This window comes from Mesocricetus auratus, unplaced genomic scaffold (assembly GCF_017639785.1).
Source record: "Mesocricetus auratus isolate SY011 unplaced genomic scaffold, BCM_Maur_2.0 Super-Scaffold_100013, whole genome shotgun sequence".
NCBI lineage: Eukaryota > Metazoa > Chordata > Mammalia > Rodentia > Cricetidae > Mesocricetus > Mesocricetus auratus.
Window position 1 is genome coordinate 52197755 of NW_024429196.1, and position 27367 is coordinate 52225121.

At 40.0% G+C, this 27367-nt stretch overlaps 1 protein-coding gene across 1 annotated transcript in view; it reads left to right on the top strand.

Moving 5' to 3' along the window:
* Nucleotides 1-5553: 5553 nt before the first annotated feature.
* The window catches only part of LOC101840244 (type-1A angiotensin II receptor), a 45628-nt gene continuing 23814 nt past the window's right edge, over nucleotides 5554-27367 (top strand). Inside the window, exons 1-2 of the mRNA XM_005066426.4 lie at nucleotides 5554-5709; nucleotides 13811-13894. The gene's annotated coding sequence lies outside the window, so the exon portion shown is untranslated. The remainder of the gene's footprint in view (nucleotides 5710-13810; nucleotides 13895-27367) is intronic.

Below are 27367 nucleotides of genomic sequence, written 5' to 3' on the forward strand. Positions count from 1 at the left end.
CTATGTTTAGATACAGTGTCCTGGCTTTTATTTACATATAATTAGTTTATTAAGGAAGAAATTTTATTTTATATATTCTAGCAAAACCTTTATAAATTGCATAATAAAAATAGCAATAATAACACAGGAACAAGCCCTCATGTTAATAAGAAAGATATAAAGTGTATAGATGTAAAATAAATTTTAGATAAAAGAACAAGGAAATACTTTTTAGATAGTGATTGTTTTTGTACAGAGAGTGTTGTCTTGAAATAGAAGAAAGTTCCAAGATGGAAAGATGGAAAAGGACAAAACTGAAGGTTCAGAGTGCCAAACTTACAGAAAGTGGACATGGTTATAACTAAGTTAGTTATTATACAAAAGTCATTAAAAATACTAAGGCCGATATTAAATGTCCAGATGTAAAACTGAAGCCAATTCTTCATTCACAACAATCAGATTTTCGTTTATATTGATCTGTTCTTGGCAATGTTTTCTAAACCTGACTTGAAAGAACCCTTATGCTAAATGAGGCATTTAAGCCTCTCTGTAATCACTAAGCTTATGTTCTCTTATGAAATAAAATATTCACTTCCTGGGTGACCTGAGTGGTAGGAAAAATTCTACTAAAATGTGTTTGTATTGAGGGCATTTCTGGTGAATTGCATAGTGATTGAAGAACTTATTTTAATGACACAATTCAAATCTACTAATACAATTAGAGGTGTTAGACAACACTAAGAACTTTTCAGAATTAACCAAAACTTTGGCTTTATCAAAGACTCACCCCTTTTGGAAACATCAGCATCTTTTTATAAAATAAGTTATTGGTGTGTTATAAGAAGTTAAATGAAAACCACATGAGCACTTATATGTTATAGGGAGGCACAGATATTCAGGAGACTTTCAACTTCACAACCAAAAATTCAGAATTGGTTGCCGTCCTTTTCCGGACATGGGGAAACCCAAGTGAGGGAAAGGAGCCTCTTCTTCTGCAAAACTTCGGGCAGTTTTGTTTGTTTGTTCTGTGTGAGTGTGTTTGTGTGTATGACTGTGTGTGTATGTGTGCACATGTATGTACTTGCAGAACCTGTAGGAGTCAATTTCCTGTTTAGGAAATAGAACTCAAGACTGTCAGGTGTGGTGGCAAGCAGCTTCACTCACAAGCTATCATGCCAGCTGAAATACTTTTGTATTTAGTACTAAAACAATGTTGAAGGAGGCCAGTGAGATGGCTCAGCAAACACTTGCTATGCAAATCTGACGACCTGTTTGTGAACCCATGGAAAGGTGGAAGGAGAAAGCAGATGCCACCAAGTTGTCCTCCGTTATGGAGCACAACCCCTTATAACAATAATAAATGCATACAAGTTGTAAAGTCAATAAGATGTCTATTGTTTCACTGGTATATTCCTAAGGGATAAAACATCATTCTTGTATTTTTCTGATTTAAAATATTTTATGTGTATGTGTTATGTAAGTTGCTGTATATGCAGTGCATGTATGTGTCTGGGGAGGCTAGTGGCATCTGTCTTCCTTCAGCAGGAATTACAAGTGTTTGTGAGATTTCTAACATGGGTTCTGAGATATGAACTTGGGTTCTCTGCAAGAGAAGTACCTGCTCTTAATCACTGAGCCATCTCTCCAGCTCCTCTAATCTTGTTTCTTTTATAGCTTAATATTTTATTTTTTGAGAATTTCACATATGAGTATTTACATAATTTTCATCCTTCTCTCCCACTTCCAATACCCTGCTCTCTCCCATTCCCAGCCCCTCTCATGTCTCCCTTCCCTACTTTGTGTGTGTGTGTGTGTGTGTGTATGTGTATGTATGTGTATGCATGTAACCTACTAAGTTCATCTAGCATTGCTAGGATGTGTGTGAGCTTAGGGCTGACCACTAGAAATTAAACGGCCTATCAGGGAGCTTGTCCCTGGAGAAAACCCATTTCCCCCCATTCTCAGTAGCCACTGGTCTCTTCATTGGAGGTGGGACCTATGGAGCTTCCCCATCTAAACTGGCATGCTCATTGAAGTTGTCATTATGCAGGTCTTATTTAAGGCCATAGTGCATCTCTGTGGTAACCTCCACCTGTTGAAACAGAAGCTTCTTTGATGAAAAGGACTATGATTTACATTTATCTGTGAGTAAAGGATAAGTATTTATAATACAGCCAGGAACTATATTAATTTAGAAAAAAGGCAGTAGTAGGTTCTCCTCTAGGGTTTATGAACTCTCCAGCCATGAGTAGTTGGCTAAGCCCCAGTACCATGAATAAATTCCCTCCTATTGAGTGGGCCTTCACTTGAATTAGACAGCTGCTGGTTACCCCCAAGACAATAGAGCTACTGGTGCACCATTGGGGCTGTCTTGGTTTATAGGCTTCACAGTTAGGTGGGACTATCAATTACTCCTTTTCCTTGGCAACTTACCTATCATCTTCTGATGCTGAGAGCAAGTCCTTGGGTTTGAAGATCAGTTCCAGTTCGATTCCTTCAACTCTTTGTGTTCAAAGTATGTGGTGTATTCAAAAAGAGGGCTTTACTTTCAAGTTCTGGAAAGCATCCAAAGGCATCAACAGTAATCTATATTGTTTTAGACAACCCTTGTAATCTTCTGACCAACCCAACAACTCAAAAACTTTCCCATGCTCAATACTGCAGTTTTGGAAAGGTAGTGCATGGCTCTTATGAACATTATCACCATCCCAATGTGACATAACTCTCTCTCTCTCTCTCTCTCTCTCTCTCTCTCTCTCTCTCTCTGTGTGTGTGTGTGTGTATGTGTGTGTATGCACATCTTAAAAATGTAAGCTTATGTTTAGTATGTTGCCCTATGGCCTTTTCAAACACTCTTAGTGTTATTTCTTTCTCCTTCCATTCCCTGCATATTACCCTTCCTCCTTTCTCTCCAGTATAGATAGGTCCCCCCTTTTCTCTATCACCCCCTTTGTAGCATGAGTCTCCTGTTATCCCCTTTCTAGAGCTTCTCCCCTCTGTGCATGGTCTTCTGTTTTCCAGACTACTTAGGATGCATCTGGGTTACCTCACTCAGTGTAATATTTTTCTAGTCCCATCCATTTCCCTACAGATATCATAATTTTATTCTTGTTTTTAAGAGTTGAATAGTATTCCATTATATGTTTGAACCACATCTCTATCATCCATTCATTAGTTGAAGGACATTGAGGCTGTTTCTATTCCTAGCTATTATGAACAGAGTGGCTCTGAACGTGGATGAGCAAGTATCATGGATGTAGAGTCCTTTGGGCTTATGATAAAGAGTGTTGAAGCTGGGTAGTATGGCAGATTGACTTTTAGCGTTTTGAGAATTTTCTGCGCTGATACCCACATTGGCTGCACCGGTTTGCAATTTGACCAACAATGAATGAGGGCTCCATTTTCCCTGACTCCTCAACAATACTTGTTGTCAGCTCTTTTCTTGATCTGCACCAATCTAACTGGGGCAAGATGGACTCTCAGAGTGTTTCGATTTTCATTTCTCTGACTGCTAAGGATGTTGAACATTTTATAAAATATTTCTTAGCCATTTTTATTTCTTCTTTAGTAAACTCTCTGTTCAGATTCAGGGGGCATTTAAGAATTGGGCCATATGTTTTCTTGACCCTATTTTTTGAGTTCTTTATGTATACTGAATATTAACCTTCCTTCAGATGTACAGCTGGCAGATTCTCTCCTTCTCTGCGGGCTTCCACTTCACTCCATTGACTGTTTCAGTTTCCTTTGCTGTGTAGATTTTTACTTTTATGAAGTCTCATTTGTCAATTGTTGGCCTCAATTTCTGAACAAATGAAGTCTCATTCAGGAAGTACCATCCTACATGTATTTTGTAGGGCAGCACTTATGTTTTCTTCCAACAGTTTCATTGTTTCAGGTTTCACACTAAAAGACCACCTCCATTTTTAAAAACTGAACTTCTATGTTTACAAAGATTCAACTAACATGCTTGTGACTTTTCTAAATGTCAGAATCTATTGACAAATAATAAAATAGTCTCTACTTCTTTGACAACCTGAAGAGGCAAATATAGAAACACAGACTCTTTTATTCTAATCTTATCTATGAATACTAACTTTCAGATTATGCCTTACACTTCACATGATATATATGCGTATATGTAGTTTACAGATTGGCTACATAGAGTGAAGACACCCAAACGGATTTCAAGGAATTGCAAAGATGTCTGAGAAGCAGGTAGGGTAGCTAAAGAGTCTCTATGGCCATACGATAATCCCTGCTTGAGATTTGCTGCTATTGAGTCAAGGTTTGAGCTGCACCAACAGCAGAGGCTGGAGTGGCCAAGTGCAAGCCTAGATGACAGTTGTATGGCAGTTGGAGACAGGCAAGTGGGCGGATGTATCAGCGCCACTTCGAGTTCAACAGCCACAGCAGCAGCAGCAGGGACTGAGCCAATCTGAAGCCCCAGGACTGTTGGGAGTTCTCTGCTGCACACAAGATGGTAAGATAAGGTCTTCCAACCATGGAAGCATTAGGTCTCCTCTTCATGCAGTTCAGGTGAGGAAGCTGCACCCTCCCCTGTCTGTGAGTCCAGCGAGCACATAGTCATGCCTGCTTTCCCTGGTTTGATCCTAACATCAGCGGGTGACTGTAGCTCCCATTTACCTTGATTTTTTTTAAATAGTGGGGCCCTTTCTGCTTTAAGGAATAAGTTGCTAATCTGTCTGTGCCTTCTTGCTGGTGCCAGGCAGATGGTGTTTACTTGCCCATCAAAGTGTGAACTCTACTTCTGCATTTTTTTTTCTCAAAATGAAGTGGATGCTGCTTGTAAAACAGAACCTCTTGCAGTCTGAAAAGCCACTGTTACAGTGTGGAGGAGTAACTGGGAGCAGGGCACATCCTGATCTCAATACTTTAGTTTTCATTGGGTTTGAATGAAAACTTCATTTGCATCTCCATTCACAGAAGTGGGTAGTCTGAGGTCTTCTTGTAATGTGTTGTCTGGGTTTGGTATCAGAGTAATTCTGACCTCACGAGGATGCACTGGGGAAACTATTTTTTTGTTTTTGAAAAGAATTGAGTTCATTTTTGTTCACAAATATTTGTGTGCTATTTGTTTTTTTGGCAGTCTGTTTTTATTTTTAAGTAAGTGCAGCTTGGGCCGCGTGTAAACTAGGAGGAACTGGTGATCAGCTCTTTCATTTTACAACTCTGAAATTAATCTCTACCATCTGTGAGCCACAACAAGGGCGTCAAAGTTTGAGTTAGCCACAGCAAAGACAAGGGAGTTCCCTAGTTCATCCTTAAAAGTTTTTCAATTTTTTTTTTTTCGTTTCTTAGTGGAGCGTTTATCTCGGAGTCAATTTATGTGGACTTACCCCACCCTCCCTCCATCTTCAACACTCAGTCTGTGCTGGGTGATTCAGGGCCAGATGAGCGTGGATTTGAGAAGTGACAGCAGAGAAGATGCAGTCAGAATCCAGAGAGGGAGAGGGTTGGACCGAGGGTCTGGGGCGGGGCGGGGAGGAGAGCAAAGCAGAGCCTAGGGGGTTGGAACCTGTGGAGCAGCGACGCCCCCTAGGCTATAAATGACGAGGTGCTTCGCTGCTGATCTCCAGGCAGCTGCGAGGGACTGGGTGATGCTGTGTGGGAGAGGACACGGGGCGTGAGTCCTGCTCCACGGGTGACTCGGGTGGCGGAGCCCGGTACCAGCCCAGCGGCTCTCCCAGCTCTGGCGCTCTCCTGGGTGCGGTGAGTCCTAGCTAAGGCGTCCTGCCAGCGTTGGTGATCAGGGGCGGGTTGGGATCGGTTCCTTGCCACCGCATCAGAATCGGGAGAACTGGGTGAAGAGGACCCGGGGGACCCAGGAGAGCGAGCACATTCCTGGCCAGCGGGCAGACTAGAGCTGGCCGCCCTTCTCCAGATTAGGTGGGAGGAAAGGGCGCTCATTTGCAGCGTGTTCCAAAAGAGTCACAATGTTTTGACCGAACTCTTTCGAGTACAGGCTATAAATCTACAGAAACCGGAGGCAAGCAAACCAATTTTCCTCCGTGCCTTTAAATAACTGTTGAATTTTAGCTGTGAGCTGACTTGAACCGTGGTGACCGCGAGGTCAGCCATTTGAAATTGTGTTACTTTGAGTTTAAGAATGCCCCCTCTTTGTTTACCAATGACCCCGTATTGTCCTCTGCTTACCCTTTCCCAGCAAACCCTACCAGTGTGGGTCATTGTCATCAGACTCAGTCGGTAGGTCGGCCAAACTCCATCACCGCAGGTGTTCGCAGTGGCGCTTTGATTCCCCACTCTACGGGCGGTGAGAAACAGGTTGCTGCACCTTAACAGGCAGACAAGGCCTAATCCCTTCAGTGTTTAAGTGGTCTCTTTTCAGTACTGAACCAAGAGCAGGGCTCTCCACTCTATCTCATTTCCCGTTCCTTTAGCCTGTTGTCTCCACAACCCCAAAATACGGTGGTCTCCAGAAAACTCAATCCTCCCCAAGGCTTGTGCTGTCCCCTTGTCTTTGGTCAAGCAGAGTAATTGGCTACCTGTGCCCTTGTTTATTAATGTCCTCATTAAGCATAAAACCCACCACCGACTCCCAGGAGACTTTTTCACAGGAAAGTTTGGACACTCTGTGGACCCTGAGGTCACATTTAGAAGTTGGCAACATTAATTTCCTGTGTCATTCCAGGAAGAGAGGGAATCAAGCAGCCTTACCCCTTCTGTTTTCCTCTGCCAGTAATTATCCTTTTCAAGGTACTTCATTCCCAAAATGATTTTTTATTTGATAGTCACCACCATGTGTTTCCAGGGCCCCTGAATTTATTGCCCTTAGCAAAAGCCTTAACCTTACTTAAAATTTTCTATTAGGAAAAAAAAAAAGAATTCAAAAGGAACTCAAGCGGCTTATTTTAGTGTTTCATCTCCTTGGTTTAATCACAAACAAACAAACAAACAAACAAACAGACACTACCCATGGTGTTTGCTGTGTAAGGGCCCCACTTGGACAATCACTGCTCCATTCAGAACCATTTTCCTGCTAATGTCCAAGAACCCTCCTTGTCCTCCCATCAAATTAGCTGCACAATATTAAGAGTCTTTTTGTTTGTTTAACAACTCCGAGTCTCAGGTCACTGCCCAGAAGGTCTCCTTCAGTTATTAAAAACTACCTTTCCGCTTCTTGGTGATCGCTAACAAAATAAAAGTCTATGATGGTTACCTTGTTAGTCCATGCTTAGAGTTTTCCAAATTGTCTAACTTTCCTTTTGTCTTCTCTGGACAGATATTAAGTCTCCTAATAGCTCCACGGTCGATCCCAAAATCATAGGTAACAATCCCTATAATGTATAATATATAAAGCTTGAAGTTTAGGCAGTGACCTTAAGTTGCAAGATCTTAATATTACTGACTCTTCAGATTTCCTCCTTCTCTTCCTGGATTTCTCGTTTTGGTTTATTCATGTTTTTGTTGTTGATGTTGGTTTATTTTCCCCTTCACAAGGCCTTGGTTTCTAGTTCTGCTTTTCTTTGGTGTTAGATGAACAGACCTCATGCCCATCACCTCAGAAGAGAGTGGGTTTCCTCCCGGTGGAAGACGGGTCATCCGGAGGGTTACAAAATGCCTGTCCACCAGTGTCTGAGGCAGTCAATCGTACTGCGCTTCAGTCTGTCTGCTGTCGTAACTTGGGTCAGTACAAGGGCACATGTATAGGCCTTTCAGGTTTGTCTCCCTCGAGTTGGAGGAAGAATTGTCCCTGATACTTTGGAGCTTACTTTTGCTGCCTTTGGCTGCCGCTAGTTATGACTGTAGATGCTGTGTTACTAATTAACAGTGACAAACAACTAATTTTGCTTGTGCCAAGGAAAGAAAGGTTTAATCTTATACTTAATCCAAACCCAGTGAAGTCCTTAGCCGTGAAGGACTTTGAAGCAGTTTGAACACCAGCTGTGAGCCTTCTCTGTTCTCTCACTATGCCCTTCCCAGGCAGATAGCTGACAGCGGCTCTGTTTTGCTTTCAGATCTGTTTTAGGGACAGAGATGGAATTCCTGTTCCGTTTGCATGTTTTTGCTGCCCAGCACTGACTCCTGTCCCTTAGTCCTTTATTTATCACTGTGCCTGGTCTTTTCCCTGAATTTTAGGTTCTGAAAATCAACTTTTTAATGACATGATGACTATAGTTACATTTAACCAGTATTACCTAAGTGGCAGAAGGTAATACTCAAATGATTGGGCAAGTCACTACTATTAACCCATTAAAAGCTCTAAAATACAGTGTTTGCCTCCCAGAAAAGAAATTGAAGGTGGTATAAATTTGCCAAAGTTTTGTTAGAGTTATCACTTTAACATCAGATGGGAATACAAAACAAAATATGGATTTAGAGCAGCCATAGCAATGACATATGGGTATTTGCTGTTGTGTATAGCTGTAATGCTAGGAAATATTTGCTGATTTTTAATTCTTTTCATAGCAGATATTCAGAAAAGTTCCTTTGCATGTGAAAAAAATAAAGTTGTGTTTCAAATTTCTTTTATAACAGAGTTTGCTATATAGTTTGATTGCTTTGTTTTACTGTTTTCTTATAGGTCATTTTAGAATCATTTTAATTTTTGTTTTGTTGCTTCGTCTAAGGGTCTTAACTAGACACAAGTTTCTAGATTCTGCTTGCTATGGTTATAACTCCCATACCCAAGAGTGTTTTTCAAGTGTGTCATGTTCAATTCATTTACAACATAAAAGTTTGGGAAACAAATGAACAGTGAGTCCACACTGCTTCTAGAGGCAGCCTGTCTTTCTTAGTTCTGGATATGCTCCGACTTGTTTTAATCAGATGATTAACCATCCTTTGATTTAGACCAACTGATTTCTTAACTCATTTTATGTACATAGAAGGTACCTTGATCTTCACCAAGTGATAAAAGTCTTGGTTTAGGTCAATGGCTTTAACGATTTGTCTTGATGAACTACAGAGCAAGAATATTGGAAACACATACATGTCACAGTGTACTTGCTTATAAAGAGATGCTATGCTTGCTAATTAACTCTCTGAGTTGCTTAGATATTTGCTCATTTTATATGAACCGAAGATCATATACTACTTTGGAAAATGAAGAATTGTCTGTATCAGTAGTAGCCAGTTCTTGCATAGGCGATTGTATAGAACAGAGTGATATTTGGCCTTTGAGGATACATCAAAGTGAAAAAATGGTCTTTGCCCTGCAGAGCTAATGGTCAGGCTAAGGGTATGTTGAGAAAGAGAAGACATTTAAAAACCACTCTTCCTGTCCCCATGTTCAGATGAGACAGGTGTCTGGTGTGGCTTGCACTGTACGGTTCCTGCACTTCTCCAGTAATGAATAATAGCTCCTTCCCTTCCTCACTAGGACTTCCTTAATACTATGGATCACATTCGTGCACGCTCATAGTCTCATATTAAGCACCGTGCAAATTCCCAGTGTTTGAGGGAAAGTGCGACTGTGGAATTACCTTTCCAACGCATCTAGTGTTTCACTCTATCACCCACAATAAAAGGGCTTAATGTGGATCTCATTGGGAAATAGACACTAATATTGTTTTCAATCGAAAGAAATATTAGCCTGGAAAGAGTAAAAATGGTGAAAAACTAAATCAAAGATGATGCAAGGAAGACCTCACATCAGTGGTTTTGAATGTTTCCAGGCAAATCAAGCTCTTTCTCCCCGTTCAGACTCTCCACATTCCAATTAGAAGCAAGCATCCAGTCACCCCAGGTGCTGTACACAGACCAGCTTCCTGAGAATTTACGGAAATATAAAATCTCAGACTCCCTGAATAAGAATCTGCATTTTCTCAAGACTCCTGGGTGATTCAAGCACATTAAAGACAGAAAAGTCTTGGTACTCAGGCCCCATTTAAAACGATGGTCTTAGCTGTTATTTTCTTGGCCTTTGTATAAGATGATGTTTTAAAAGTTGGCGGTGGTGGCTCATGCCTTTAATCACAGCATTCAGGAGGAATGAAAGGGGTTCTCTGGGTTCCATGTCAGCCTGGTTTACAAAGCAAGTTCCAGAATAGCCACTGCTATACAGAGAATCCCCTCCCCCCAATAAAATATTTTTTAATAAAGCTAAAATGTATTCATCTTATATCACATGCCATAAAGTGTTAATTCTGTAAATGTCCTTTATTTAACCTTAGAAACCTCTATGGCATGGTCCCTATGTATTTTCATGTTACCAGTCAAAATACTAAGAAATAATGGAGATAAAAATATGACTCAAATGTGATAACACGTAAGATTTAAACACGGCAATCCACATTCCAAAGCCATGTTCTTTGACACATTGTCTGTCCTACACGCGAAAACCTTCTTTTTGAGGAAAGCGAATGGTTTAAGAATTTATTTAAAGTTATAATTTGAAATCCAGACCCATTTCTCTCAAGGAAGAAGAACATTAAGAACAATTATGTTTTATTTATAATATTTGACTTAAAATGCACTAATAGGAGATCTAGAAATTTCAGCTACCAGTTGGAAGAACTACTAAAAGTATGGCAGTGCATCACTTAATATGCATGTGAAGGGAGGAGCCTGGGTAGCACTTGTACTGCAGTCAAGCTTTCTAAAAATGTAGCTGGACACCGTACAGTCCGTAACTACTTGGGAAACTGAGGCAGGAGGCCCCATTAAATCAGGAGTTCAAGAGAAGTCTGAAAAGTACACAAAGATGATTCTTTTAAATGGTGGAAAAAAAGTAATATAGGCTTTTAAAAATTAACTTTCTGGGGGCTGGGAGTGTGACTTGGTTGGTAGAGTCTTTGCCTAACATGTATATTTTTTCCCAGGACCATGTGAACCGGGCATAGTGGTTTATGTCTAGATGCCAACTTAAATCACATTTTAACGGTCAGCTTTCAGTATAGATTCTTAGCTAACGTATGGTTTAAAAATGCTACAGTGGATTCTAGCTATAAAGTGGTCAGGCTGCAAGTAAGTGGCGGTTTTTTTTAAGCCAGTGACTCTCCAAGTACTTTAGTTCCTGACAGATTCCTCCCAATGTCTGCAGATTTCTGACATTTGTTAGACAGACCCAGCCAAGTGCTTTCTGTTTTTCCAGAAGATCATTGAAGCTGGCTACAAGACTGAATCAAGCCTAGATTCCCCTGGATCGTGCTTGAGAATCATGTCCTGCCACCAGGACAGTTGTCACAATTTGCTGCTTGGATCTAGGACTTTAGCATCGAGGCAACTTTAGCAGTACAGAATTTAATATTTATGGGATAGACTGGGGGCGAGACTCAACTCAGAGACACCAGCACACCATGCAGTGGGCATGGGAGGTTCATAGAAGGTGTAATCACACAGCAGGCAGTTTCTCAATGCTAACAAGGGAGGCAATATCAAAGACCTCTTTCACTGGCTTTATCAAGCCCAGCCTGTGAGTGTAGACAATGTGCATTAGTTTCTTTTTTCTTCCAAACAGATTAAAAAATACCATAGTACTTCCTTCAACACATGCCATGTGCTTACAATTTTATCATCAGAATTTTCTCTACTCTTTGATTCACATTTTTCTTGGAATTCAATTCAATTACATTTCTTCATGATTCTGAATCTATGTGTAATTCTTCTTGAGTGAGAATGTTCCATTAAGCCTGGTTTAATGACCAGATTTCCATTCAGATGATGTCACTTTAGATAAAACACATTGTACCATGAGTAAAGCACACCACACCATCATGGTTCCTAGTCACTTACTGACCACAGTTAATTGCTGCCACATTATCTGTAATAGAAGAGAATCTGAAGTGTTTTCTACATATTGATTTCTTAAATATTTTTTGAAATTTGACCTGCCAAGGAAAGAGGTTTGCCAACAGGATCAGGAAGCCACACTTTTAAGCAGTGTGATAGAGAAGTATAAAGTCATAATGTATGTGTCTTATATTTTAATAACATTTAATGGTAATGTATTCATAAGTAACATAGAACACATAAATCACAAGTACCATTCTGTGTGCACAAGGCTTTGTGGATTCCTGTCAAAATACTCTTAAGGCTGGACTTAGGTTCTTGATGGTCTAATGAAAGTAATTTAGTTTTGTTATCACTGACTTGTGAGTAAAGTCATTTCTTTTATTTTTATTAATGCCAGAAAATTTAGCAGAACAACAACAACAACAAAAAGATAAAAAACTACAACAGATCTGAAAAGCCCCAGAGGGTTATTGTTCAAGATTCATTCTTTCTATCTTTTTGTGTATGTGTTCTAAATTTCCTTAGTGAGTCTCTACTACGTTAATATTTCCACTTCATGTTTGCCCTGGACGCCTCTTTCCCCGTAGTTCACTCGGCACTTCTTGTCTTAGCTCACCACTATTAACACTCTGAAGAAATGCTACTGTAAAACTGATGATTTCCTTCATTTTCTTCCTAAAGTGTAATCTTACAGAAAGCCCATAGCTTTTACATCATCTTAGTATTTTAAGTGAAATCTTCTTATGAAAATTTCTTTGATAATGGTGATAATGCCCCAGTTGTTATGACACTATAGCCAAGAGAATTTTCAGGTGGGGCTTTCTGTGTCATCTGTATGCAGTACTTTTAAGTAACTGTGCAGCTTAAAATAATCTTTGTAGAATCTTCCAAATACGTAATAGAAACTACCGATGAATTTAGCTACCTAAATGTAAATAAATAAATGACTAGATAATAAGCAGCATGATAAACAAATTCCAGAGATAAACTGCAAATCTGCTAAAGCTGTTTGCCACATATGACATGTAAAATATTAGCTTCTATAACAACATTCACCCTTTAATATGAGATTATGAATGTCCCAGTTGAAAAAAAAAAGCAAAGTAGAAAAACTCCTGAAAAGCATTAGAAGTTTCATCCATAGGTACTGAAATGCCAAGCCAAACAACACACAAAAAAAGATTTTTATGAAAACCTAGAGTTTTTGGCATCAGACTTTTATTACAAACTTTATAAATGGTATTTTATAAGTAGCCATCAAAATGCTAACAAACATACAAACAGTTTAGCTGAATACTTCTATTTTGGACTTGTGTTATCGATAATGTTGAGTAAGTATAAAAATGTCTATGTATGAATATGAGCATTGAAACATTTTGTAGCAGCCAAAAGGGAAGCTGAAAAAAAAAAGAGATTTAAGGCTGTAAGAACAGGCTGGCTAAGTAAATTCTCAGTGAATAACACTGCTTCATGTGTGCTAACAAAGGATGTTCTGTGTAGCTATAAGGCTAAATAAAAGAACAGACAGCAATGAGCAGAGAAGGAAAATCTTAGTTAAGAGAGCATGAATGTACACAACTGTGAGCGCGTATATATACTTTGAGTTCTAGAGGGATAAAGAAGAAAATATCTCTGGGAGGTAAGCTCCCAGGTAAGATTAGAGTAAGACAATTACATTATTGTATAGCAACATTTATGTGACATGCAGGTCTTACATGAAAAAGACAAACAGAAAAAGTTTTTTATAATGGTATTTTCAAAATATAGTATAGTAACACTTGCATAAACCTCATAATAAAAGGAGAATATTTTGCAAAGTTTAATTGCAGATTCATAAGTAAACACCCAATCTGTTGTCATAGTTTGCATCCAACAGCATGCTTTCAGAGTCAGTTTCACCAAGTCTGGTCCCTTTCCTGGGTGTCCGTGAGACACTGGGAAGGGTGTTAACTATCGTCAGGTAGCCTAACTCCGTTTAGGGAAAATATGTTCTAAGTGTGAAAAAAGTGGCTTCATTGTCTCCTCAAACAGTCTTAACATGCAGTATTAACAATCATTTAATTAAAAATTAAAATTGACCACCTTTGTGAACCCTTTTAATATTTTTCTCTTCCAGAATTAACATAGGATAGATTGGTAGAAAATGGCTGGCACTTTTTCTGGATAAACCACTGCAACTCTCCCTGGAAGTCATCACCAGGTAAGGGTCTCATATCTACAACTTTGTATTCTTCAGTAGTTTTCCCTAATAATCTATGGTGGGATAAACAGGGAAGAGTAAAATTCCACCTTTACTCTGTTTTCTTGATACATGGCTTAAGAATGCATTTTCTGTAACTTTAAATATATACACTATCATAGTAACCATTCATTTGTGGACTGATGGAAAACCATGAGAGATATCTGCAAACCCTTGGCAAAGGGCCTGCTCCAGCCTTTGATGGGTGCCCTGGTGCTGTATTCTCCTTGTGCAAGGGGTTTTAAAAGGCTAGTCAGGAAATGATTGTGGTCCAATCAGCTTCCAGTTTGGGTATGCGTTCACTCACTGTCAGGAGTCTAAAGACCAAGACCTTAAAATTAGACCTGCTCACTGTCAGAATGCCAGTATATCTCAGAGTCTCCCCTCGCAAACCTCTCCCCTGCTCTGATGGCAATGCAGGGTAATATTAGTCAGGGAGGGAGGTCCTGAATGCCCTGTGAGAGACATGGAGTCACGGGATAGGACATTGGTCCCTAGGAGAGTAGCACAGTGGTCTGAGACGGTTTTGCAGGTCCTTCTTATGAAGGGGGTCTTAACTAGTAGGGAAAGGAGACTTCAGCAGCTTCCTTTCTCTATTTAGAGGGATTAGATGTGTGCTAGGTAGGTACATAAATGTTACAAGTGACTTTGTTCTTTTTCTCACTGGCACATAGGTGACTTTCTGGAAGGCACCCCAGAGTGGTGGTGTGAGGAATCTATTTAGGACTACTTTAATCTTGAAGATAAAAATAGTCACATTCTACTGAGTTGTCACTGTGTATCTTTGGAGTGTGTGTGTCTGTGTGCATGTGTGTGTGTGTGTGTGTGTGTGTGTGTGTGTGTGTGTGTGCAGATAAACTAAACTTAGGAGTCTGAACCATGCATATTATGAAATTTAATAAGTCAGCTTTGGAAACACGTACAATAAACTATATCTAATTCTTCTTCCAATTCGGAAGATAGTAAGACAAGACACAAGTTTTTTCAGTACTGGGGATTGAACCCAGGCCCTTATACATGATGTGCCACTGAGTCACATCCCAACCTTTTTTAAAACAAAACAACAAGAACAACAAAAAACCTGCTTTTCTGAGACTGAGTATTGAGTATTACCAAGACACCCAGGCAAGCCTTGTGTTTGTGATTGTTCTTTGTCAACTTCCCTCCCAAGTGCTAAAACTTATAGGACTGTAACCCCAGGCCCAGGGGCATGATGCATTTTTAAGAGTTCTTGTGCTGGTTGGTTTTTTGTCTACTTGACTTAAACCTAGACTTAAACTTGGGAAGAGGGCTATTAATTGAGAAAATGCCTCCATAACATTGACCTGTAGGCAAGACTATAGGGCATTTTCTCAATTAGTTTTGTGGGATGATCCAGTCCATTGTGGGCAGTGTCCTGGGCTGGTGATCCTGGGTTCTATTAAAAAGCAGACTAAGCAAGTTATGATGAGCAGCCAGTATGCAGCTTCCTTCCTCGGCCTCCGCATCAGTTCCTGCCTCCAGGTTCCTGCCTTGAGTCCCTGCCTTGACTCCCCAAGATGATGGGCTGACTACAAACTGTAAGATGAAAGAAGCCCTCTCCTCCTGAAGCTGCTTTCGGCATGGTGATAGAAACCCTGACTAAGAGACTCTGAGAGGAAGGAGCTCATTCTCTATCATTTCCCATCAGCCTCAGGTGGGAGAAGCCAGGCAGCCAATCCAGAGTGTTCCTTCCAGAAGAGGTTCTTCTACTCTTGATCCTAACCCGCTTCCCAACATGTCCAAAGACATCCCATTCCCGACATTGACATTTGCAAGAAATCTCAAATAACTATGACACCTTGCTTAAGAATACCAAACACAGAAGATACATTATACATTTCTTTTAAACATTTTAGTTTAGGTAAAAAAAAAAACAACCAGCATTCTTCTTTCTAAAAAGCCGATAGTTTACCAATCTTCCTAACTAGCAATGTTGCCCTGGTTTCCTGCCAAAGGCCCCGTTTCCAGCTGTAGGCACTATGATAAAATACAGAAGGTGTTTGTTTACAGGTGGACCTTGTGAATGTGGTCATATCCCTTTAATTTTTTTTCACCAACTTACAACTAAGGAACTCTGATCTCTTATTGATTGAAATGTGTAAACAGCATTTTAGAGTTTGTTTTACAGGTCCAAAGTGTTTATGTTAAAACCAACTTTTACAAGTAGGGAAGCCTGAAAAGTGCATTTAAAAGAATAAAAAAAAAACTGGGGTTAGTGACACAAAACTCTGTGGGCATGCACTGTCTAATATAACAGCCATTAGCCACATGTGGGCACTGAAATTTAAATATAAATTAATCTGACTACAGAAAAGAGAAGTTGAGTTTCTCAACTACTACTGAGCATCTCAAGTGTTTAATAGACGTGAAGTTGATGGATGACACAGACAGAAAGTTCCAGTTCTCACAGACAGTTTTATTTGACAGGTTGCAATAAACAGAGTTTTAGACAATGCCGTGAACATTCATTGACAGTTAGAGGGAAGTTTTATGCTCTTTTTTAACTTGGAATTTAAAAATACTTTGATATTCAAATTTCGTTAGTTCCCATTGTCTGGGATGCAGCTATCACAGGCCTTTTTATGTGTTTCCTATTAGTTTTTATACTTGAATGTTTAATATATTAGTTTTTATATTCTCAATTTCTTTAAACATTGTGACTAGGTACATATGTCACCTCTTGAGCTAAGGACTAACACGTGGATGTGACAGTTAGCTTGTTTACCTACATCTTTGTCATCTTTCTTTCTGTAAGGTCTCAATTTTCTTCCAGTGAGAAATGTGTTTCATTTGTTTTAACTTAAATCTTATAGATTTTTTAAATAAAGGATTTGGTGAGCCAAACAAAATCAGTTACCAAACACTTCTGTTTTAAACATCTCTAGTTTTACTTGACTTACACATATTACATATAGTAGTGATTTGATTTGATTTTTAATGAATACAATGAATCTCTGGTGTAATATGTTCTTAAAGTTCTTGTTAATTCTGTTTTCACATGTTCCATTAACAAAATGTCAGTCTCAGACGCATTCTAGTCATTATGCCCAGCAATGCAGTTACATTTATTTCCCGGAATAACACAGTTGCACAAGACCAAACATTACAAACAAATTTGCCTTTGCTGTTGAAGTCGGCTGTCAGCCTATCTTTAAGAAAGGGATGTCACATCTGCCAGTATTCCAATTAACATTTAATAGTGTCACTTTTCAACCACAGCACAAGTAATAGAAGCCTGGAACAACCTTAGACTTTCAAAATACAAATTCCAGAATATTTCCAATGGGGAAAATTTTTAGCCTCTGTGTGTGTGTGTGTGTGTGTGTGTGTGTGTGTTTAAGTAAACTAAAATGTAATTTGCTTTATAGGATAAATTATGTAATATTCACAGTTTATTGATGGTAACCTAGTAGAATTCTGCCCATGGACATGTTATTTTACATTGGTTAAAGAAGATGCTATTAATGAAAGGTTGCAAATAAGTTAGGTTTACAGTAATGTCATGATGAAGATCCAAGAGGGGTTGCACCTCTTACAAGAAGCTGTCATTTAGTTGGGAAGCAAACATGATCAGATTTTTTTTTGTTTTTGGTTTTTCGAGACAGGGTTTCTCTGTGGCTTTGAAGGCTGTCCTGGAACTCACTTGGTAGTCCAGGCTGGTCTCGAACTCACAGAGATCTGCCTGCCTCTGCCTCCCGAGTGCTGGGATTAAAGGCGTGTGCTACCAACGCCCGGGTACATGATCAGATTTGAATAGTTGAGTATTGTTGTCTTGATGCAGAGTCACACATATACTTAGACTGTAGTGTATACTGAGAAGAAGTAAAAAAAAAAAGCAGTATGGCTTCACAAATGTCATCTTGGGCCTATTAGGCCATTGGCGGTTGAAGACAGCCTTTGAAGATAGACAGGCTTCATTTACAAAGGTCTGATATAAATTCTTTGGTCAAAACTGAATTCCTTTTAGTGGGGCAGTTCCAGTGGGACCGTCTGTTGATTCTTCTGCTTGTCACAGACCACACTGTCCTTGGTGCTCATGCTCCATGGGTTAACTGTCTAAATCCCTGTGGTATTTCAGTTTTCAACTCTGATGGTAGGAGATAGTCACCGAGCAGGTATGAGGTAACTGTAAAGTTTCTTTCCTCTAACTACAAAGTTGGAATATCAAATAAATGTCTGGGCATTTTGAGTCCTTCATGAGGATGACAGAACACACATGGTGTCCTGATTCAGGCGTGTACTTTGAAGTAGATTCTGCCATTCAACCACTCAGTACTTTTGAACACCTGCATGCCAGTTAGCATGGAGCACAAAGGTGTGAACATAGATGACAGTTCCAGGACCTGGGTCTAGGATGATGGCTCATTTGGAAAAGTACCTTCTGTGTAAGCATGCGGACCTGAGTTTGGGTTCCCAGAACCCACAGAAAAGTGGGGTGTGGTGGGTGGGGAGGGACAGGAGAATCACTGGGGCTTGTAGGCCTGTCTGCCCAACCAAAATGGTGAGCTCCAGGATCCGTGAGACACCCTGCCTCAAAAAAACAGGATGGAGAGTGAAGGAGGAACACACACACACACACACACACACACACACACACAGGCACACACTCACGCATGCACACACATATACACCTGCACTACACACAAGCACATGCACAGTAAAAGAAAAATTTTAAATGCCATACAAATCACAGTGGATGGAGAGAAAAGTCAATTGAGTAAAATATAATAGGTTTGTGGGAGCAGTGGGCAGAGGTTGCTTCAGTTTTAAAGTGATATTCAGAGAAACCATTGACCAGGAAAGAACTATGTGGACATTTGGGGGAAGATTGCTTCAGGCAGAGACTCCTCATCCCATGAGGGAACATTTATAGGCTTAGAAATGCCAGGCACAGTGTATGACAAGTGACGGTCTGAAAAACATGAATTGACAGGAACTACAGACACATTTAGAATGGACCTAGGAAAGGCAGTTTTGACGTACAATGAATCATTCATTCTGCCAATTAAGGATTTTACGTAGAAACCAGGGCCACAACTCTGTCCTCACTGATCTGGGCTCTATTAGGAACCCAGTTGGTTAAAGTCATTCTCTCTGGACACCTAACTTCAGTATTTGTGCTTTGGTATACTTCATATATACTTTGCTTACAGTGTGTACTTTAGTTCTGCTTCTGGGGCTGAAAATACAATTCCTCAATCACTAAAGAGTTAAGGCGTTGCCAATCAATCACATTTAGTGAGAAATCTGTATTCTCAGACACAGTGTGCTTAAGTCCCGGGATATCACCAAATTCAAAATATTTTCATGGACTTTTTACTCCATTTTGATTATTTAATCTTCAAGCTTAATAAGAAAATTGAAAACATATACATTTGTATTATGTGTATGTGCCCATCCATCCCCATATAAAAAGGAACAAATATATTTAATGAGAACAAATCAAATCTACTCACTTTGAAATTATATCGATAATTTGAGTAAGAACAAACAACTCTGGTATTGTTTATTTTTTAATTGGTTTTGTTTTCATGATCTTCATGCCTCCCTTGCTCTGCCATCATTCAAGACTTCTAATGAGGGCTACGGAGCAAATGCATTTAGCAGTCTGTGTTTAAGGGATGGAAACAAGAACATGAAGATTAACAACATCGTTCTTGTTAATTTGATTTTCTACAGCTTAAGTAAAGGTCTTTGTTACTATTTCCAGCAAATGGGCCAGAGGAGAAAACACATATGTGGTGGTCTCCTGAGAGCCTGCTGCCATACAGACCTGGGCTGGAGAATTCCTCAATTGTAGAAAATGCTAAGAAAAGTGAAACTCCCTTAATTGACAGGGGTAATAACAGTTCAAGGCTTCGGTGTTCTGAGGTCTAAGACATTTTGAAAATAGTGTGATTTCTGATAATGAGAGAACTAATTCCATTAGTACTACTTTTCAAAGAAAAATTTCCTTAATGTTTTTGTCAAGTAAGTACCTTTTAAATAGTCCTAAACCAATAATTAAATGTGATTATTAGGATACATTTTAGTAGAAAATTATACCATTTAAAAGCCTATTTCATGACATATATTCTTCCCGCTAAAATGGTATTTAATTAAAAAAACTACGATTTTGCTGATCTCTTATAAAGGATAATTTGTTTTATTTGATGTACACACATCTCTGAGCCTTGGAAAGTATTATGTGGACAAATTTCAAACAACTAATATGGACATATTCTTAACTTTTTATTATTTTACTTTTGAAACAGACCCTTTTTATATGGGTCAGGCTGACTTAGAACTCTCTGCCCTCCTACAGGAATTATGGGTATGCAGCACATTCCCAGAGCCTAGAACTTTCTTAAAAACTAGGTCACCTTGTACACTTAATCACTGTACAGCAGTGTAAGGTAAAAAAAAAAATTCTGTTCCAGTAAATTGAACCAAAGTGTAAGGTAAAAAAAAATTCTGTTCCAGTAAATTGAACCAAACTGTGCTCAGAGAGCCAGATTATCTACGTTAAGAAGGGCGTTCAGCAGGGTCCACGGTCTCACAGCTTTCTGGCCCCAGCTCTGACTCCCATATCTAAAGCCACTCATTAATACCTTCTCCCTCAACCTCCCAATGGGATCAGGCTTAAGGAGTCTCACAGAACTTCAGGCTGCTCTAGAGATGATCTTCTCCTGAAGGGACAAAAAGATGTGGGAATCAGTTTTGTCCTGTTGGTGTGTGGCTTCTAAACTGAAATATGAGCCCTGAAGAATATTTTTGACAGAATCAAGGCCATTAAGTACTCAAGTCATAGTCCGTCATTGATAAGTGGGTACAGATTGGCTTCCCAGTATCACTCCTGTTAGTGAGAATGCAAAAGGCAGCCATGTTTGGAAGTGGATCATTTGAGAGTACACACTACATAACCTCACAGGAGTTTCCTCCTTTCTCAAACAAAAACACGACAGGCTTGTTCAAATTTTTCTGAACTTCTCTGCCAGGGCCTGGGTGCTACTCCTGACTAACTCCAGTGTGTCCTTCAACATTGCTCATAAAACAACTGCTGAAGGCTAGCCCTCCTCCTCTGAATAAAACTGCTGAAGGCTAGCCCTTCTCCTGTGAATTAAGCCTTGCTTCTCCTCAATGCAAAATAAGGCAGGTCTAATTGTGAGTCCCAGCAGCTCAGGGATGACCAGGTAACTAAGAGAATGGCTGTAATTGAACTACCATTCCATCCAAAATAAGATGTTTTGAATTACATCGCTTGGGTTTCTTGTCTGAACGGCCCCCCCTCCTCAAAAGAAAATCCCAGAAAGCAAAAACAACAGCATTTGAGAGAATTACAACTCTCAGTAACAACCTATGGAATAGTGGAAGGGTTAGGACAGGGCTAATAGTTCTTTTCGTTTCAGTTCATTGAATTTGAACAGATTTTTAACCTCACTCTTTACTCTGCCAACTGTCCCAAAAATGGTTTGTGTCTGGGTGATTCTTACTTCTCTTTAAAAAAAATGATTTATTTTTATTTTATGTGCATTGGTGTTTTAGTTGCATGTATGTCTGTGTGGGGGAGTCAGATCCCCTGAACTGGAGTTACAGACAGTTGCGAACTGCCATGTGGATATTGGGGATTGAACCTGGGTTCTCCGGATGAGCAGCCAGTGCTCTTAACTGATAAACCATCTCTCCAGCTGATTTTTATTTTCTGTCCAATATTTTGTCTGGTAGAGTCACAAATGTAAGTCTTCATCTAATTCAGAAAAAAGTGATATCTAAAAGAATTTAAATGTTACAGTCTTCTTACTTAAAAACGAAAACTAAAGATTAAAATGTTATCAGTCCAGGAATGATTCATCTCTAAAATTCTCTCAACCTCTGTCCCAGTTTTAAACATGAATATGGTAGAAGAATAATAGTTGGCCGAGCAGCTGGTGCAGAGGATTGATCTTGTCTGTAACTCTCCATGCTTTGAAGTCACCGTGTTTTTGACAATATATTATGATGCCACCTTATAAATGAAAACAGGAAGAATCAGAAAATAAAACATTGAACATTTTTAAGTGGACATTCTCCGATAACAAGGCAATGTGTCCATTGCTTCACTTTATTTTTTTTAAATCCAACAACAGTTTTTAAAATGTGTAGTCTGACTTCTCTTATTGTGTCTATTTTTTGACAGTCGCTGAGCCCATTGTACACATTGTTAAATAGTGTCATAGCCGGTACCCAAATCTGGGACTTACTCCAATAATTTGTGTCTGAGTTAAGGTTTCTATTGCTGTGAAGAGGCATCATGAACATGGCAACTCTTATAAAGGAAAACATTTAATTGGGGTGGCTTATAGTTTCAGTTCTGCCATTTTCATCATGGCAGGACATGCCACCACCATGCAGGTAGACATGGTTCTGGAGAAGGAGCTTAGAGTTCTGTATCTTGATCCACAGGCAAAAGGAAGTGAACTGTGTCACTGGGCATATCTTGAGCATTTGAGACCTTAAAGCCCATCCCTACAGTGACACACTTCCTCCAACAAGGGCATACCTCCCAATAGTGCCGTTCCCTATGAGCTTTTGAGAGCCAATTATACTCAAACTACCACAGCTTCCAACCACTTCTCTCCCAAGCTACAAACCACCAAATATATAGCACCAAAGCTCTTGCTGATATTTTTTAGCTGCCGCTGTTGGCAGCATGTTTTTTCATAAGTGAACATTGTGTTAATAACTAATAACACTGTCTACTGATACCATGTCCAAGTATACACTAACATTATTTGAATGATAGAGTGAGAGGCTCTAGAAGAGGTGTTTGGGGTAGTGTAAAATAGGTATTGTATCACATTTCAGTGAGGAAAATTATTAACTTATATGCCACCAACCACAGGCCCAAACGAAAAAGAAAACCAAGAAACACTTAACTGCTTTAATGTATTTGGTAGGATAAATTACTGCACTGTGAATTAGTTTTCTTTTTTTGGCTGCAGAATCATTTGGGATGTGTAGAAATTGCTAAAATTACTCTTGAATTCTAGTTTAGAGACTATAAAAGACACTAGGCAAAATTTGTCTGATGACATGTGGCGAGCACTTTAACATATTATATTTGAAATTATTTTTATGTACACACACACACACACACACACACACACGAGTGCATGTGTCCCTGGAAGCCAGAAAGAGGGTGACAGATAGCCTACAGTTGAAGTTGCATGTAGTTGCTACCTACCTTTCATGGGTGCTACAACAACACTTAGGTCCTCAGTTAATAGTTCTATGCATATTTCCACTTAGATTATTGAAAATCATTATCTACTTAAATTGGGGTATAAATGGGAAAATATTTTTATTGCTGCAAAACTACATAGACTGTTGTTTGAACCATATCTTGTGGTTCAAACTACCTCTCTAAGATAGTTCACATAAATTTAATGGACTGTGGGTTCTGGATGGAGGCAAGTTATTGACTGGCCTGTAAGCAGCAGGTGTCATGGTGAAGAACAAGAGGGCAAAAAACCCCAAAGAAATGGGTTCAGCTTGAACAGGAGAAAAGACCTCATGTGACCCTGCCAAGGAGAAAAAAGATTCTGTGAATGTAGTCCTTTGTGTGTAGCTGTGTGTGTGTGTGTGTGTGTGTGTGTGTGTGCAGGTGTGCTCGTGCACATTGTTATGTGTGTGCATGTTCAGGTGGAGGTAAGAGATCTCTCTTAGTAGCTCTCCAACTGCATTTTTGAGACAGGGTCTTCCACTGAGCCTGGAGATCAGCAACTTGGCTAGACTGGATGGTCAGTGCTCCCAGCGCTAGGGATGTAGAAGCCCACCACCACACCAGCTACTACGTGGTGCTATGGGTCCAAATGCATGTCCTTGTGTGATGTACTGGTTACTTTTCTGCCACTGTGACAAAACACTGTGACCAACGGCAATGTTAGGAAGAGTTTATTTGGTTTATGGTTTTAGAGTTAACAGTACATCATGGTAGAAAGGCATGGCAGCAATCATCAGGCATGGCTTTAGGGAAAGAAAGCTGAGAGCTTACACATTCAAATGCAAGCATGAAATAGAGACAGCATGCTGAAGTAGAGAGGCTTTTTAATCTCATAGCCTCCCCCCAGTGATGAGCATCCTCCAGCACACTCTGCCACCAACTGTGGACTAAGTGTTCAAGTATCTGAGACTATGGGGGGACACTTCTCACGTAAACCACTATAAATAGTAGTCTCTGCACTAAATGGATCATCTTCCAGTTCCATAATCCTTTTTGAAAAAATTCACTATGAATAGTTATTTATTTGCATAATCATACAGACTATGAAATATTTCCCATATAGACTTGCATTGTCGAATCTCTGCAGTATTACCCTACTGCAAATGTGGGAAATGAGTACAAGGCTTAGAGGTTCTTCCCAGACCAAAAAGCAGGGTTAGGGTTTGCTCTGACAACTTCTTCTAGACAAAGTGGAGTAACAGGGACCAGAGTTACAGCCATAGCAGAAACAAGGTAACACCTGGACACACCGGTAAAACTGTGGTTTTCAAGAGCTTTGTGACAGAGAACCACAATCCTGAGGGATCCCTGGGAAGCAAATAAAGAGACCCCCTAAGATTTCTCAAGTTTTCTGTCTGTCTGCATTTTAAGGATGGCCAGTCCTGGCCTGGGAAGGCAAATCCAGGCAAAAAGTCTTCCTAAATTAAAGATATTGAGTTAAGAAAAGCCAAAGAGGCTTGAGTCCACAAGAGGATCTCAGAGAGGGACAGTGTACAGAAAGCAGACCTTCAGATCTGCAGAGGCCATTTTGTGTTTCCTTGCATGTGGATGAGTACGTGCCTAAAATGGCTTGAGGAAATAAGATCCAGAGATCATTTTCGTTTTCCTTCCCAGTGTGTCACCAGATGCCCATGAATGGTGAGATGTCCCTTTCTGACTGATGCGGACAGCAGCTGTTGTCCATAGAAAGACACTCCTATACTTAGCACTGCAGTAATTACACCTGGCAAAATCTAAAAACTAGGCCCCAAAGAGTTAAACTGTCAGTATCACAAATGCCTCGTAGAACAAACCCAAGGTGTTACTACTTTATCTTAGAGGAATGTCCGATTCCCAGTGAAGTCAATTCACCGTTTAACACTCATCAGAAAACTGCCAGGCAAGCAAAGAAGCAGGAAACTGGAATCAACAAAAAGGAAAACAAAGCCATCAATGACGGGAGTAATGGAATTACTGCACAAGGACTTTAAATGGCTATTGTTGTAACTGGATTCCATTTGAGAACCTAGATGAAAGCCTGAGCATTTTAAGAAGAGACTTGGAGGGTGTAAATGATTGACATTGTACTTCTGGAGAGGACAAAACACCGTGTCTGAGGTGAAAATGTCAAGTGGTACTTAGGATGCTTTGATCACAATCCTGGCTGTGTCCTTACCATAGTTTAGAGTATTCTGTCATAGATGCTGTTCGATCCCTGCAACATAATGCATGCTTACTTACAACTAAAACTCGTAGACAAAACTTTCTGTTCAGGAGAGGAGGAGAGGGCTAGTCACCGTATTTAGCTCTCCCTCACAGGGCCCTCTTGGCCTGGTCTTGGCTCACAAAGCAGCTCCCACTGCCTTCCAAAGGGCCAACACTCCTTCACATCACATTGACACTCCTCAGCAAAGCAAACAAACAAGGTTTTGTTTGTTTTCCAAGACAAGGTTTCTCTATGTAACAGTCTTCCTGTCCTGGAACTCGCTCTGTAGACAAGGCTGCTCTTGAACTCACAGAGACCCGCTTGCCTCCCTAGTGCTAGGATTAAAGATATGCACTTCCACTGCCCGGCTCATCAACAGTTTCAACATGGCATCTTCTGAGTCAGCTGCAAGAAAGTTCACAGCCACAGATGACCATTTTTTTCAGCTATGTTGTCTATTTTTCTATGAAAACTCTGGATAGAGAATAAAAACCTGCTCTTTATATAAATACAATTTTCCTAGAAGTCAGCACTTTTGCAGAGTCTAGTTATTCCTATCGAAGATACCATGCATAAAACTATGAGCTGCCTTCTTTCAGCTTCCAAGAAGCTAACCAAAATATACATGTTGTTCTTTAATGGAATTTTAAAATTGCTCCTGAGTTAAGCTATATTTTTTTAACAAAGCAGAAAAAAATTCAACCAATGTGTTAAAGAAGTTTTATGCATGCTAGATTGGCAAGCAGTGTGACCGCTCATCCAATCCATCCTTACCCCACGGAACTCTTCATTCAAATCTACGTAGTCAGAAGAATGAACTTAGGAAACAAGCTAGTATTGAAACCATGTGTATCCTAATCACATGAACATTTTGGTAATTTCTTGTTTGGGGAGTACACCTTAGAGACACTTGACAAAAAACGAACAAACAAAAAACACCCCAAACCAAATATTTCTGGCACTCAGTAAGATATTTCAAGTGTAATCTTTTTTATCAGTTATATAACAAGGGGCAATAAATCAATGTGGCATCATTCTGGCCAAACTTCAGGTACTAGATGACATTTTCACAGATGTTTACAGGCACAGATGTCCAAACACCATAGATTCCATGCTGTATTCACACACATGAAGGTAGCACCTCACTGAAAATACGTACGCACAGCAGTGTCTTTTATAGGGTGGAAAATGAAGGAGCAAAGTAAGTTTCTGTGTGGAACAGTAAGAGAGACGACAGAGGAGTGGGGCGCAGACTGCCATCTGGGGTGGTTCTCGACTGAGCCAGGCTTGTATCAGACACACGCGGACAGGGCAGCCTATCTGTCTGAGCGCTGCGGTGGACAGTCCTCCGTCACAGCACACTTCTGTGTGCTTCCAGAAGCCTCCATTTCCTGGGCCACAGATTTTTGTTGAACGTGGAAACAAGAGGGCTGTCTAGCAACCATAGGTATTTTGCTTCAAGTATTTAATGTCATGTAGAAACATTGGATTGGTGTGTGTAACAGCCTGCCAGGGCTTCAAGGCTGTTTTCTCAGTTGTAAAATTAGGAGGTTGGCATAGTCAGTTGGCAGCTGTGGGACCAGGTCTGCTCTGTAACAGAGCTCTGTCCAGTTCCACGGTGTTGTTTTTTTATTTGCTCCAGTGAAAGTATTTCCAAGTAAGACATCTCGCATAAAACTCGAAATTCCCAGCTTATCTTTAAAAATCCCCGTCCCGTTCCCAATTGCCACAGTTGGCTGAAAAGCAAATCTCCTGTCTTTCTCCAAGGCAGAGGTGGGCCTTTGCTTCCCTTTCTGCTCACCCTGGCTATGAAGTATGTGAGGACTGGAAGCATGGTGCTCACAATTTCTAGGGATCATTCCGGAAACAAAATGGCGGGAATTTCCAATTTAAATTGTTTTGAGGGAAACAAAAGACTGTGAAGAATGGTTCCAATACACTAAAGGCTTAAAATATACTTTTTTGCTTAGGTAACATCAAGCCACCT